The 14,892-nt window shown below is 40.1% G+C and overlaps 2 protein-coding genes across 6 annotated transcripts in view; both read left to right on the plus strand.

Moving 5' to 3' along the window:
• Positions 1-14,892, plus strand: part of LOC131239701 (uncharacterized) — a 33,209-nt gene that overhangs the window by 10,263 nt on the left and 8,054 nt on the right. The gene's annotated exons all lie outside the window — the stretch shown is intronic.
• The window catches only part of LOC131239700 (putative pentatricopeptide repeat-containing protein At5g08310, mitochondrial), a 56,754-nt gene that overhangs the window by 10,023 nt on the left and 31,839 nt on the right, over positions 1-14,892 (plus strand). For 4 of the 5 annotated variants that reach the window (XM_058237532.1, XM_058237531.1, XM_058237534.1 and 1 more), the window contains exon 2: positions 1,032-1,245. The exons of the other annotated variant lie outside the window; for it this stretch is intronic. The gene's annotated coding sequence lies outside the window, so the exon portion shown is untranslated. The remainder of the gene's footprint in view (positions 1-1,031; positions 1,246-14,892) is intronic. 5 annotated transcript variants of the gene reach the window in all.

Raw genomic sequence — 14,892 nt, forward strand, 5'->3', positions numbered from 1 at the left:
TCACACACGATCACATATGCAATTTAACAACATTGCTTGTCTCTATCAAGTGTGAAGTGGCTGATAGTTGTAGCATTAATTTATCCAGTCGCATGCATAGTTCCTTGATACATGATGGTCTTTTGAATTACACAACCTAGAAAAGACAATTTTTGAGTGTCCTCAATCAGGTTGGGTAGCTTATGCCGCCTTGTATAAGTAGGGTCCAAAATGTCGAGATTCTACTTCAATTCCAATTAGTCCTGGGAGCAAATCGTCTCTAGAAAATCTCAATACCATTTGGGAAAATTTTCTCATGGATTATGATGCATTTGGCAATAACTAGTCAAGTGGAAATAGCCAAATTTTTATTAGCTTCCTTAGTGTCTACATTCAAGTTCTGGCACCAAACTGCAGTTGTGTTACTTTCAAGTGGGTCTTGTAACCAAGGAAACGGAAATCTGAGCGCTGCTTCCTCATATAAGTAGCAGGAAACATCATTAAATTTTGCCACTTGTTTAGTTAAACTAATCTTCCTAGTTCTATTCACTCAAACATCCAGAAACTTTAATTATTTCTTTTCTAGCAAAGTGTCAAGTGCCTTATGAGTTATGACTAGCTGAGTTATGAACTAGGTGAATTTCCCAGGTGACTTTTTTGGAGTCATAGGTGTTTATTTCAGCCTGGAGATTCTACAGTTTTATTTTATTTATTTTATTTTTTACGTTTTGGATTTTTGTTTGCGTACTATCAATTCATTGAGTCAATGTTCATCGTACTTTTAGTACTTTTTTTTTTCTCCATAGCAGTTTACTTTCCGTAATGTGCCATGTGCTAGTTTTGATATATTGTGCTCTGACGTTAATACTTACGGTTAGTAAACCATTGCTAGGAGATGCTGCTTAGAACTGCTGGGCTTCAAAATGTTAATTTTGCTGATTGAATATTACTTTTGTTGAACTTCTGTGCTGATGCATGTATTATGCTTTTGCTGTTAACTATTAAAGATTTATTCTGATCTATTGATATCGTTGTTCCTTCTCCTTTATCAGCTCGTATGGATTTCTGATCTTTCATATGCCACATGAGTGATAGGCTGTGATTCATTTTTTGAGATTGCTGTTGAGAAGATTATGTGATTTGGAGGTGCTAGCTTTTGATCTAATCTTCATATCTGATTCATGGAGAACTTTGATGATTATCTCTCTCTGTTTTTTTTTTTTTTTTTTTGGGTGCAATTTTGGAGGCAAAAGCTGTCTTTATCAGGTATTCAGCTTTACCACTCAGTAATTGTTTATTGCTTTCTATTGCTTCAAGAGGCATGGTTTGCCCCTAGAACAAGTAAATGATAGACTACTTGGATGTGGGTATCTGATTGGCAAGTCGCCTACAGCATTGGTGAATCTTGGGATTATTATAATTGCTTTCGAGAGTGATTTCCTAGGTTTGTGCATGTACAAAATCTCAATTTACAAGATGCGATATTAAGATGAAGATTTTTGAAGAACACTAATTCTGCTCCTGTGCCTCATCAAATCATCTTGGGATGCACCTTCATTAAACTTTAACCTATTATTTACTTCCATTGTGCAAAAATGGGTTGTTTACATTTTCCATCTACATGGGGTGACATCTATGACCCACGTGTGTTAAGGAAGAATTTTCCTACTCTTGTTTTGTCAATTTTGATGCCTGAACCCTATCTATGAATGCTGCATTGCAACTTTATGCAATGACATCATCGATTTTGAAGAATATTTGTAATTGAAGTAATTTATGTAAATGTAAAGTTTTTAATAAATCAACGAAAATTTGTAGATTAGGAAAAAGCAAAGAACTACATGAGAAAAAGAACAGTAAGGAATCAATGAGAAACTTCTATTGAAAGTTGAAATGCAACCTGTGGTAATAGTAGCCAAATCACTTGCCTTCTAAAGAAACACTAAAATTTTGAGATATCTCCTGGATTTCGTTAATATTAACGACAATGGTTTGGAATCTTTGGATGTAGGCCATTGATGGCATTTTTGAAGTTGCCTCCCTTCACATCTTCAAAATAACCTTGTCAGATATGACATGATTGGTATAGATAGGGGATCTGTATTTGATTTGCCTTGACTAGCCATAAGGGCATGGGATCTGTGCTGGGCATGGTTCTGAATCTCGATATCGTGGGCCATATTGAAACAGGAAGTCATGAATCTGTGTGTGTGTGTGTGTGTGTGTGTGTGTGTGTGTTATGGACATGTTTTTAGGGATGCATCAGACCATGCTTTTTGTAAGAATGTTGTCTGTTGGGTTGACCGGTTGACAACTGTGTTGTCGAGTCTTTTAGCTGTAAACTTTTGATGTATCTTATAAATTGTTATGATATATGAATCTATGAATTATTATCTCCACCAACTCATGGGTAAGCTATAGATGCTAGGGCGGGCAATATGCATTGACTGCAGACACTAAGAGAGTCATTAGTCACTACTAATTTACTACCCTGAATGTGTTGCCAAAGTTGACAAGTAGGGAATTAAGCGAAAACTATCAAGTACACATACATTCACAAATATAATTACTTAGTTAACTACCAAATATTAAGTCACTACTCATTACCTTGTCAATACCACATGGACGCTGAAGGGGGCTCAAAATCGTCATCCTCGTTAGGGCTGTTGTCGCGTATCGACCAATTCCATTGTGACAATATTGAAGACAGGCGAATAGATAACTACATGGGTTAGCTCTGGATGGCAGTTGTGGTGGTTGCTACAAATAAGACAGGGCAAGACCATATAGTTACGGGTACGAATGTGGCCATGGAGACTCTAAGATCTAATAGTTAAGCTGGTTTATCACGGGGGTGCGGCGTCGCGATGGTTAGTCGTCTCAAATTTGATTGAAAACCTGGAGTCATCACTAGGTCCTTCAAGTCCGTGTGTGTAGAGAGCTAGAATTACACAAGATATTAAAAATGACTCTTATTATTGATACCAAAGAGCTTGGGTAAGGGATCTGGTTGCAAGAGGAGAAGTGGTTAGGCACTTTCTCTTGCCCGATCACTCGGTCTCCAACACCATGAAATGGAGGCATGGGATTTGGGGTGAAATGGAGGCATCAAATGCTTGCATGTATTCCTAAGTGCCATTACTTGATCATGATTAATGGAAAGTCTGAAAGGCTTCTTTAAAGGTTCGAGAGGCATTCGACAAGGGGATCCATTTTCTCCATACTTATCGTGGTGATCATGGAAGCATTGAGCAACATGATGAATAAGGTGTCAGAGGTTGGGTTGGTAAAAGGCTTTAGAAGAGAGAATATAGGTGTCCCATTTACAAAATGCTGATGGTATGCTATTATTTTGTGAAGCAAAAAAGGAACAAGTAACCAGCTTGAAGAAAGTTAACATAGTTTGAAATTGTATCTGGGCAGCAGAAAATTTATTTATAGTTTGAAATTGTATCTGGGCAGCAGAAAATTTATTTAGTAAAAAGTGAAATGATCAGGATCCACATAGATGAGAGGGTTTAGGAAGTGGCCAACGTTTTTTATGCAAAGCAGAATCTTTACCAACTACATGATGGGCTTCCCTTTTGTATCAGCAAACCAGCAAAGAACTTATGAGATTCTGTGATAAAACCAGTGTTCAAGTTGTCGGTGTCGCTGTCGCTACAAGTTTTGCTGGGCTAAGATAAAGATATAATATCGTTATCGCCGATAACTGGAAATACAGGGAAAAAGGAGGAAGCATGGGGAAACTTCAAGACATGCCTAAAAATACATATTTGTATATTCAGGAATGAAAAAAATTGTAAAAGGAATGCATTAAATAATAAGTTTTTATTTAATGGGGTCCAAAAAGCATGTGCTAGTGTAAGAAATCACTCCAACAGTAACCAAAATGAGTTTATATAATACAACTATGGTGTGCCGTAAAGGCCGTTACGTAAAGGTAACGGTGGCAAACATTACACGTTACGGGGTTGTAACAGCCGTTATGGAAAAAAATGACCTGTAATTGCTGTTAACGAAATGTTACATCCCTATAAAGGCCACAATAGCCCCGTAATGGTCTATCACGGGACATACAGTTTTTTCATACTTTTTAATCAACATTACGGGTAGATACATGTTGTTCGAGGTTTTTTACAATAAATAAATAAAAAAAAAAGAAAAAAAAGTGAGGTCGTAACGGCCGTTATGCCCCGTATCGTAAAGGTAACGGTGGTGGCCGTTATGGCCACCGTTACCGTTACGGAACACCTTGAATACAACTGCAACTAGCCTACAATAATTAAGACATGTTAAGGTAAATGAATTAAAAAAGTACACCTTTTCAGCTGTATTTCATCCCCACATGGAGTGACGAGGTGGCTCCTAGTCATCATCCGCATCCTGTTGCAGTTGGACATGGTATTGTTGCCCAACATGTTGGCAGTACTGTTCTCATGTCATCCTTTGCTCGTACCAATTGAGGAACTCCCTTGTGTACCTTTAATAGTTGTCCTCCCCGAACCGTATGAGTACGCCTAGACGTGGGTACTGTGTGACATACATCGATGGCATTTGCTGAGTAGGGTCCTGAGGGAACAGATCAAGTCCAACCCCGACTCCCTGATAGTATTGTTGTTAGTCATACGGGTACTCCAAATATCCTCCTATCAAAGGGTCATGACTTAAAGAACTATCTGCCAGTTGCACGTATCTATGGGTAGAGTGTGACTGAATGTCTGAGCTGCCGTGTCCATACCTATGAAATCCCCCATGCTAATAAGGTGGGACGGAAGTGGAGCTACCCTACTCTGAATTGGTGTCCATAGATGACAAGCTGCGTGAGAGAGCATTAGCCGCGGCGCGTCCGGCTTTCTTCTTCGAACGTGCTCGAACATATGTGGGCTCTGATGCTCTCACCCTGGATGGTGGATGAGATCCCTGATCATTGTCTTAAGCGACATGGTTAAAGTATTGCTCCTTAGTGAGCTGGCCAACGGATCGCTGGCTCTAACCTAGCATGTACCCTCCACCACTGCCAGCTTCACCCCCACTAGAACCTACATCAGTGTTGTTGCCTCCATCCCCTCCCTCATCAACGCTATCGTCGTTGAGATGTGGAGCCACATCTGGATAGGGCCGCTCGATCGGTCGAGGGTTCGCTCGACTTAAAGTCCAGCGAGTTGTAGTTTTTTGGGTCCGAGGTGCTCGACTAGTCGAGCAGCCTGCTCGACCAGTTCAGGTTACGCAGATTCGTTTTCGGATTTTACACAGATTGCGTAATTTTGAAGCTGTTTTCGCGGAAGTGTGAAAGAGAAGTTGCCTAAACTATAAATAGGGGTCCCCAGGGCTATTATAGGGTTATGGGAGTTATTCTAAGGTGTATGCAAAGGGTTTTTTCTATACATCCAAGGGGAAGAGGTTAGTATATTGCTTGTAATCTCGTTTTTCTTCGTAGTGGATGTTTGCACTCGTGGTTTTTTACCCTTGTTGGGGTTTTTTCACGTATATTCTGTCTTGTGGTTGGTTTGGTATGCTTTGATTCTATCTCTAGATTATATTTCTTCTTGTTTATCGTTTGTGGGTAAGACCGAAGATTGGATCTCGGGTCACTGCGTTGTTGGCGTGCTGCGCAACAACTGGTATCAGAGATATTGGTTTAATTCAAGTGGGAGCGATTACGGAAGAAGGGAAGACTAGAATTGAGAAGTTTGATGGTTCAAACTTTGCCTTCTAGAAGATGCAGATGGAGGATTATCTGTATCAGAATGACCTCTATATTCATTTAGAAGGAAAAAAGAAGAAACCAGAGAAGATGATAGATGATGAATGGTTTTTATTGGATCGAAAGGCTTTAGGAACAATCCGACTCTCTTTGTCTAAGAGCGTTGCCTTCAATATATCCAAGGTGAAAACCACAAAAGAATTAATGCATGCCCTAGCTGCGGTGTATGAGAAACCCTCAGTGTCCAACAAAGTTTATCTCATGAAACGGCTATTCAACATGAAGATGTCAGATGGTGGGAGCGTGGCTGAACATCTAAACGAGTTCAATACAGTCACGAGCCAATTGGAATCCGTTGGCATTGTTTTTGAGGACGAGGTCAGGGCGTTATTGATATTGTCCAGTTTGCCAGATAGTTGGGATGGTTTGGTGATTGCAGTGAGCAATTCTTCATGGTCGACAAAACTAAAATTTGATGATGTGGCCGGTCTAATTCTCAGTGAAGAATTTAGAAGAAAGACATCGGGAGTTTCATGGGATTTAGGGAATGCTCTAAACGTTGAAGGAAGAGGAAGATCACTGAACAAAGGAGGCAATAAACACAGAAGTTCTAAGTCGAGAAAGTAGTCCAAGGGACTGAAAGACAGAGACGAGTGTTGGCATTGCGGGAAGAAGGGGCACATGAAACGTGATTGTAGAGCGCTTAAGAAACAAGAAGGAAGCTCTCAAGGCGAGGAGGATTCAATGAATCTATCTGAGGAGAGTGACACAGGCATTGATCTTGTCTCTTGATGCGAGGAATGAGTCTTGGGTCATAGACTCGGGTGCTTCGTTTCGTGTAAGGAAGTTCTGCGTGATTATGTGTTAGGTGACTTCGGAAGAGTCTACCTGGGTGATGATTAGCCATGCAGTATTGTTGGAAAGGGAGATGTTCATATAAGTCAGAAAGATGGAATGACTTTGAAATTGAAGGATGTCAGACATGTACCGAGTTTGAAACGAAATTTGATTTCAGTGGGATAGTTGGCCGATACCGGATATGTGATGACATTCACTAGTGATTCCTGAAAGATCACAAAAGGTGTCTTGGTGATATCTCGAGGCAAGAAGGGAGGTACTTTGTACGTGACTTCAGGATCGTATAGTTCACTCACAGTGGCATCAACTAGAGTGAATGGGCAGTTATGACATCAGGGGTTGGGACATGAGTGAGAAAAGGTTGAAAGTGCTATTATCAAAAGGAAAGCTACCAAGGCTGAAGTCTATTGACTTGGAATTCTGCGAGGACTGCGTATATGGCAAGCAGAAAAGGATGAATTTTAAGAAGATAGGACGCGCTCCAAAGACGCATCTATTGGAGCTTGTATACACTAATGTGTGAGGACTGGCACAGGTATCATCTCTTGGTGGCTCACGTTATTTTGTTTCTTTTATTGATGATGCTAGTAGAAAACTGTGGGTTTATTTCTTAAAGCACAAATCTGATGTATTTGATGTATTTAAGAAGTGGAAAGTAATGGTAGAAAATGAGACAAGTAAAACAGTAAAATGTCTCAGATCTAATAATGGGGAAAAGTACCGTGATAAGAGGTTTGAGGAGTATTGTGCAGCAATTGGAATCAAATATCAGAAAATGATTCCAGGGACACCGCAACAGAACGGTGTGGCTGAGCGCATTAACAGGACTATTCTAGAGCACGCCAGGAGCATGAGGTTACATGCTGGATTACCTAAGATGTTTTGGGCAGATGCTGTGGATACTGCCACATATCTCATCAATAGAAGTCCCTCAGCACCATTGGATGGTGGGCTACCAGAAGAAACATGGACTGGGAAAGAAGTGAACCTTTCACATCTTAAAGTGTTTGGTTGCACTTCATATGTTCACATTGGTGCAGAGCACAGAAACAAGCTGAATGCGAAGTACAAGAGGTGCACGTTTATAGGCTACGAGCAGTATGATTGTGGCTACCGTTTTTGGGATACAGAAAACAGGAAAATCATCAGAAGCAAAGACGTAGTCTTCAATGAAAATGTGATGCATAAGGACAATGTATAGCAAAATAAGGCCGATGAGAAAGAATTCATAAAGTTGGAAGAGTTACCGGACACGGATGTTACAGTGCTACAGGATGATCATGCACAAGAGCATTATGAGGCAGAGGCACAGATACCTGTTGTGAGGAGGTCTACTCGGGAGAGGAGACCCACGGTCCGATACTCACCCTCCTTACATTACTACTGCTGACAGATAATAGTGAACCAGAGTGTTTTGAAGAGGCATTATGGTCAGATACACGGTTAAGTGGGAGCAAGCCATTGATGATGAGATGGACTCTCTTGAGTCAAATCGTACATGGGAGCTAGTCACTCTACCTAAGGGTAAGAAAGCTCTTCATAACAAGTGGCTTTACAGACTGAAGGAGCACGATGGTTTGAAACGGTACAAGGCCAGATTAGTTGTGAAAGGGTTTCAACAAAAGGCAGGTATCGATTTTACTGAAATATTTTCACCGGTAGTGAAAATGTCTACGATTCGTATGATCTTGAGTATAGTGGCTGCAGAGGACTTACATCTAGAGTAGCTAGATGTTAAGACAACCTTTCTTCATGGGGACCTTGAAGAAGAGATATATATGCATCAGCTGACAGGATACGTGGCACCAGGAAAGGAGAACAAGGTGTGTACACTGAAGAAGAGTCTATATGGCCTGAAGCAGGCCTCGAGGCAGTGGTACAAGAAGTTCGACAGTTTCATGTCGAGAAACGGTTATAGGAGATGTCATGCAGACCACTGTTGCTATTTGAAGAAGTTTGATACGTCGTACATTATCCTTCTTCTGTACGTTGATGATATGCTTGTGGCCGGATCAAGCATGAAGGACATCTTAGATCTCAAAAGACAACTGTCTAGAGAATTTACCATGGAAGATTTAGGAGCTGCAAAACAAATCCTAGCCATAAGGATAAAGTGTGACAGGGAAAGCAGGAAACTAGTTTTGTCACAGGTAGAGTACATAGCCAAGGTACTTGATCGATTTAGTATGGGAGGTGCTAAGCCGGTTAACACTCTATTAGCTAATCACTTCAAGCTTTCTAAGGAGTAAGGTGCAAAGACACAGGAGGAACGGGACTACATGGCTAAAGTCCCATACGCATCAACTATTGCGAGCAATGTTGTCGAATAACATATGCGATCGTGTGCGATTGCATATGCGTGTGCGCAGATGCGATCGCACAATCGCATATGTAGTCGCATTTTTTTTTTCCCGCATTTTTTCAAAAAAAAATCAGAAAAATCAGAAAAAAAAAGAAAAATCAAAATAAATTATTATATGTCATTAGGACATGAAATACATTTAATTTAAGTGAAAATAAAATAAAACCTATACATTTACAAATTACAATTTTACATAATGAATTAATTAATTAAATATTAAGTCAAGTCATCATCATTCATCAACAATTCTACTACATTCTACAATATAGTTAACTTCTTAACAATTAGCATTTAACAAATATGAAATATTCATATTCAACATTCAACACTACATGATATATAATATATTAAGTTTTCAATAATCAACAACATCAACATACTTAGTAAACATTAAACAAAATTAAGAAGTTATGTATTTATTATTTATCTAATTAATATTCAATAATCATATACATTGATCTAGTAGCCATTGTGGCATATCACCACCAGGTCCACCATCGCCATCATCATTCGAGTCATCTGACTCATCTCCTTCTTCCACATACACATCTTCTTCCGTTTCATCATCATCTGTACGTACTAATACTTCATCAACATCCAATGGTGGATGATTTTCAGCTTGATCATCATTATCATCATCTCCTTCTTCAATCTCCTCAATCTTATCAACGGGTAGACGGCTACTATTCGCCCTCCGGCTCCCCCCCGTCCTTCGCCTTTGAGTGGTACTACCTTCACCAGGTGTCGATCCGTATGCTGCATCTTTAACTTGTGCACATGTCAGCTGTTCTCCAGCAAATACTATGTCCTCCGTCTCTACGAGCCACTCGTTATCTCTATCCAACTCATCTAAGCAGATAGGGTCAAAGAAACCGGGCTTTTCTTTCCTAGTTTGGAATTGTTCTCGCAATTTTTGATTGCATTGAACGAAAACCAAGTCGTTGAGCTTTATTTGCTCAAGGCGATTCCTTTTCTCGGTATGAATCTGCAAGAAAGAAAGCGCATTTGGCATTAGCTATTTAGGTAATTAATTTAGCTTAGGCCACTAAAAAATTAAAGTTTACAAACAATTACTAAACAGTCTAAACTTACCGCCTCAAACGTGCTCTAATTGCGCTCGCAACAACTGGCAGAACACGTGAGTCCAAGAATCTTTATAGCCAACTTCTTTAGAGCTGGATTCTTCTTGTTCGGGTCCACTCTATAGGCAGCCCACCAGTTAGCTGGAAAAACATTTTAAGTAGATTAGAGTCTTAGAGACACTTCGTAGAAAAACTATTTGTAAGAGTTCAGTACACAGTACACTAACATTCATAGAAGTACTTGCTGGGTAATTTCATTGTCCGTTGTCTTATTACGATATCTGTTGAGAATATCCCTTCACTTTTTTTGTAGAAGTACAACAAAGTTGAGATCTTGTCCTGTTCTCCTTTATTTGGAATCATTCTTTCCAAGACATCAATAAATCTAACCATATGCATAACTAGTGCTTCTGTTGGATCAACAGAAGCGAATAAACAGGCTGGGTTAAGGATGTAAGCAGCCGAATACAATGGGAATGACATTTGGCTGCCCCATCTTCTATGTATAATATCTAAAATTGGCTTGTCATGGTCTCTATAGTTAAAATAGTCTATGATCTTATTTTTTGCCCTCTCCATCGCATCATATATGTAGCCCATTGCAGGCTTCTCATCCCTGTCGACCATTCGCAACACAGTGACTAAGGGCTTGGATGATTTTGGCGCCTTTACCACTAAAGTCCAAAAACTTTGAGAAAAAATTGTTTGTTGAACCCGTTTCTCTTCAGCCTTCTTTGACCAAGGTCCACTTGTAAAATCGGCCGACATTACAAAACTTCTAAGTTCTGATTTCTTTGCATGTAGCCTTTGTAGTGTTAAAAAGGTTGTAGTGAAACGGGTGACTGTTGAACGTAGCAAGTTACCCCCAGTGTGTTTTCTCATTTGACTGAGAAGAAGGGCGTGTTTGTACATAAAAATCGTGATTTTTCTAGCCCTTGCAATCACATTTATAAATAATCTACCTATATCTTCTAACATAAGATCAATACAATGGGCCGCACAGGGGGTCTAAAATAAACGTTGCCTCTTCTTCATAAGAAGACGACTGACCATTACATACGAGGCTGTGTTATCTGTAATTACTTGTACAACATATTCCTCACCTATTTCTTCAACTACACTATCTAGTAAGTTAAACAAATATTCTCCTGTGTATGAATAGCCCGACGCATCCACTGACTTCAAGAACATTGTCCTAGCTGGACAATTTATCAAAAAGTTAATGAGATACCGACCGGATCTATCGGTCCATCCATCAGCCATTAGTGAACTACCATATGTTTTCCATAATTCCTTATATTCAGTTATGAAGGATTGTATATATTCAACTTCAGTTTTTAAGTATCTTCTTCATTTCATGATATGAAGGAAGTTTAAGCCCAGGTTCAAATTTACTTATAGCCTCAACTATTACTTTGAAACTTCTCGATTTAACGGTGTTGAAAGCAATGCCGGTTTGGTAAAACTACTCAGCAATATATTGAATTGTGGTTTTCCTATCTTTTTGTTTATACTGATTCTCTAAAGTTGTTTGAGCCAGCCCTTTCCCTCTACCCCTTTGGTTGAGCACATCCTCGGGTTGTGGTCTACACCATCTATCCATGGACCCATGCCCTCGGGCTCTTTTCGATGGTTGTACTTGTGGTCTAGGCCGGCCTGTCGAAGTAGGGGGAGTAGGACTAGCTTCATCTACATTAGCTATATTTATATCTTCATATACATCTTGTTCCAGATATTCCTCCTGACGTACGACACTATCGCATTTCTTTCTTGATTGTTTTTCCATGTACTCCACAATCTTCCTTCGGATTTCTGGAGTAATTTTGTCGCATGCTTTTGCATTTGACCCCAGTAAATGTGCAAGGTGTTGCTTGTGCCTTGCAATGCCACCGGAACTCACATACCCACGTAAGTCACATACTATGTGAGTCTTTTCCGTAGCACTACGGTAGTGCCCATATTTCCAATCCGAGTCATTCGACTTGGGTTTCAAAGAGGAAGATTGGGAAGAAGACATTATGATGGTGGCATGTGTATTATTGATTGCTACTTGCTAGTAGCCCAGGACTAAAAAGTAACTACTGACTAGAAACTAGAAAGTAAACTACAAATAAAAAGTAAACTAAAGTAAAGTAAGACTAAGAGACTAAGAACTAAGAAGTAAGATGAGATCTAAGAGAGTAAGTAGGAGTAAAGAGACTAAAGAGATGGGACTTGGGAGAGAGAGAGAGAGAGAGAGAGAGAGAGAGAGAGAGAGAGAGAGTTACACTTACACACTTTACACTAGTAGTAGTAGTCTAGTAGAGGGAGAGAGAGAGTTGAGTTCCACACTTACACTTGTAAAAAGGGAGAAGAAGAGGGAAAAGAAAATGAGAAAGAGAGAGAGTTGAGTTACACTTGTAGAAAGAGAGGGGGAGAGAGAGATTTACACACAAACAAAATTAAAATTACAAATCTAAAAGAGGTTCCAACTTCCAACTTTCAACTTCCAAATTCTTGTGTAAGTTGTCTTCTCTTCACCTTTGCCCCTTGACTTGAGTATTGATCTTGAATTCTTGTTGTACTTGTAAGTTGTAAGTTGTAACAACTAACAAAGTAACAAATCAATTAACAAACAAACTAAAACAAAAAATGATGGAAGTTAGAACTTAGAAAACTTGGAACTTGGATATTATGAAATATGAAACTCTTAAGTGAAAATGAGATAGAGAGATAGAAAGAGACAGGGATGTGTGTTCCCTTGATCGAACTAGAAAGTAAAAAGAGAGTTCAATCAATATTCAATTCAATGGATGGAGATTGGAGAGCTTGGTTGTAGTTGTAGTCTCTTGAAGAGTGTTGACTCTTAAATCTTCTTGATTCTTGAATGTGGATGTATGTACTATGTACCCTTCCTTGATTGAAACTTCAATCTCAATCTTGATTCTTGATTCTTGAAAGTTGAGAGAAAAGGAGAGGAGTGGATGTAGATTGTAGAGTGCTTAAGAGAGGATGTAAGAGAACAAAATAGAGAATAAAGAGAGAGTTTGAGCTTTTTTTGCATGTAGGAATGCTTAGAATACATTTTTATAGAGAAAAAATCTGGATTAAAAAAAAAGGTCAAAAAACAGTCATAAATATGACCGTTGGCCACTATGCGATCACATACATCGCATATGCTGGTACATGTGGCATATGCGATCGCATATGTGCAGTGATCGCATATGCGATCTCCCCAGCATTATGCGCATATGCGATCGCACATGACAACACTGATTGGGAGTCTCATGTATGCTATGGTGAGCACAAGGCCAGACATTGCTCAAGCAGTGAGAGTTGTTAGCCGGTTCATGAACAACCCTAGGAAGGAACATTGGGAAGTTGTGAAGTGGATCCTCAGATACGTGGTAGGTACTGTGGATGTAGGGTTGTGTTATGGAGGATCGGAAATCAAGTTACAAGGCTATGTAGATTTAGATTTGGCAGGAGATATCGACAGCAGAAGAAGCACTATAGGTTATATCTTTACTCTGGGCAGTGCTGCAGTCAGTTGGGCCTCTCGGTTACAGAAGATGGTATCTATAAGTACAATGGAAGTAGAATATGTTGCAGCTACAAAAGCGTGCAAGGAGATGGTGTGGATGCAAGGTTTCATGGAAGAGTTGGGTAAGAAGCAAGCAGATTGCAAGCTGTACAGTGATAGTTAGAGTGCAATACACTTGGCTAAGAATTCAGCCTTTCATTCAAGGACCAAGCATATCGACATCAGATATCATTTCATACATTCATTATTAGAAGATAGATCGATTGCTCTGGAGAATATTCATACAAGTGAGAATCCTGCGGATATGCTGACCAAGGCGGTCACATGGGAGAAGTTGAAGCTTTGTTCAGCTTTGATTGGTCTTCAGGCTTGAAGACGGGGAGGTGGTGCACTCCGGATATAGAAGACGGAGGATTATAGTGATGTGTCTCCAAGTGGGAGATTGTTGAGATGTGGAGCCACATCTGGACAGGGCCGCTTGACCAGTCGATGGTTCGCTCGACTCGAAGTCCAGCGAGCTGCGGTTTTTTGGGTCTGAGGTGCTCGACTGGTCGAGGCCCTTGCTCGACTAGTCGAGGAGCCTGCTCGACCAGTCGAGGTTACGCAGATTCGTTTCCAGATTTTACACGGACTGCGTAATTTTAAGGCGGTTTTCGTATAAGTGCGAAAGGGAAGTTGCCTAAACTATAAATAAGGGTCCTTAGGACTATTCTAGGGTAATGAGAGTTATTCTAAGGTGTATGCAAAGAGTTTTTTCTATACATCTAAGGGGAAGAGGTTAGTATATTGCTTGTAATCTCGTTTTTCTTCATAGTGGAAGTTTGCACCCGTGGTTTTTTTACCCTTGTTGGGGTTTTTCCACGTATATTCTGTCTTGTGGTCGGTTTAGTATGCTTTGATTCTATCTCTAGATTATATATCTTCTTGTTTATCGTTTGTGGGTGAGACCGAAGATTGGATCTTGTTTCACTGCATTGTTGGCGTGCTGCGCAACAGTCATCGCCATTGTCCTCATGACCAGTGTCGAGTAGGGGCTGAGTCTCATTATCATCACTCACTACGACTTGATAATGGGGAAGGGGGCTGTGAAGATGCTTCATCACCCTCATTGGAATGTACCGAACTCCTCACCAAAGGATCAAATGAGTCTGTATTTGCCCTATGTTGGCTTACTACCTGATCGACATCGATATTAAGAGACGTTCCCTCGACTACCTGTGGAGTAAGGCCTCTCTTCGTATCATCTAAATTAGCTGATTTGACCCACTCATAAAGTGGGTCCTCATCATCGTCACTTATTTGTGCCATGGTACCTATGGACAACAGGTTGAGCGGGTCCATATTTTCTTCCATGTCTCGGTCTGCCTGCAACTGCCTTTGT

The sequence above is a fragment of the Magnolia sinica genome, chromosome 3 (assembly GCF_029962835.1).
Source record: "Magnolia sinica isolate HGM2019 chromosome 3, MsV1, whole genome shotgun sequence".
Classification (NCBI taxonomy): Eukaryota; Viridiplantae; Streptophyta; class Magnoliopsida; order Magnoliales; family Magnoliaceae; genus Magnolia; species Magnolia sinica.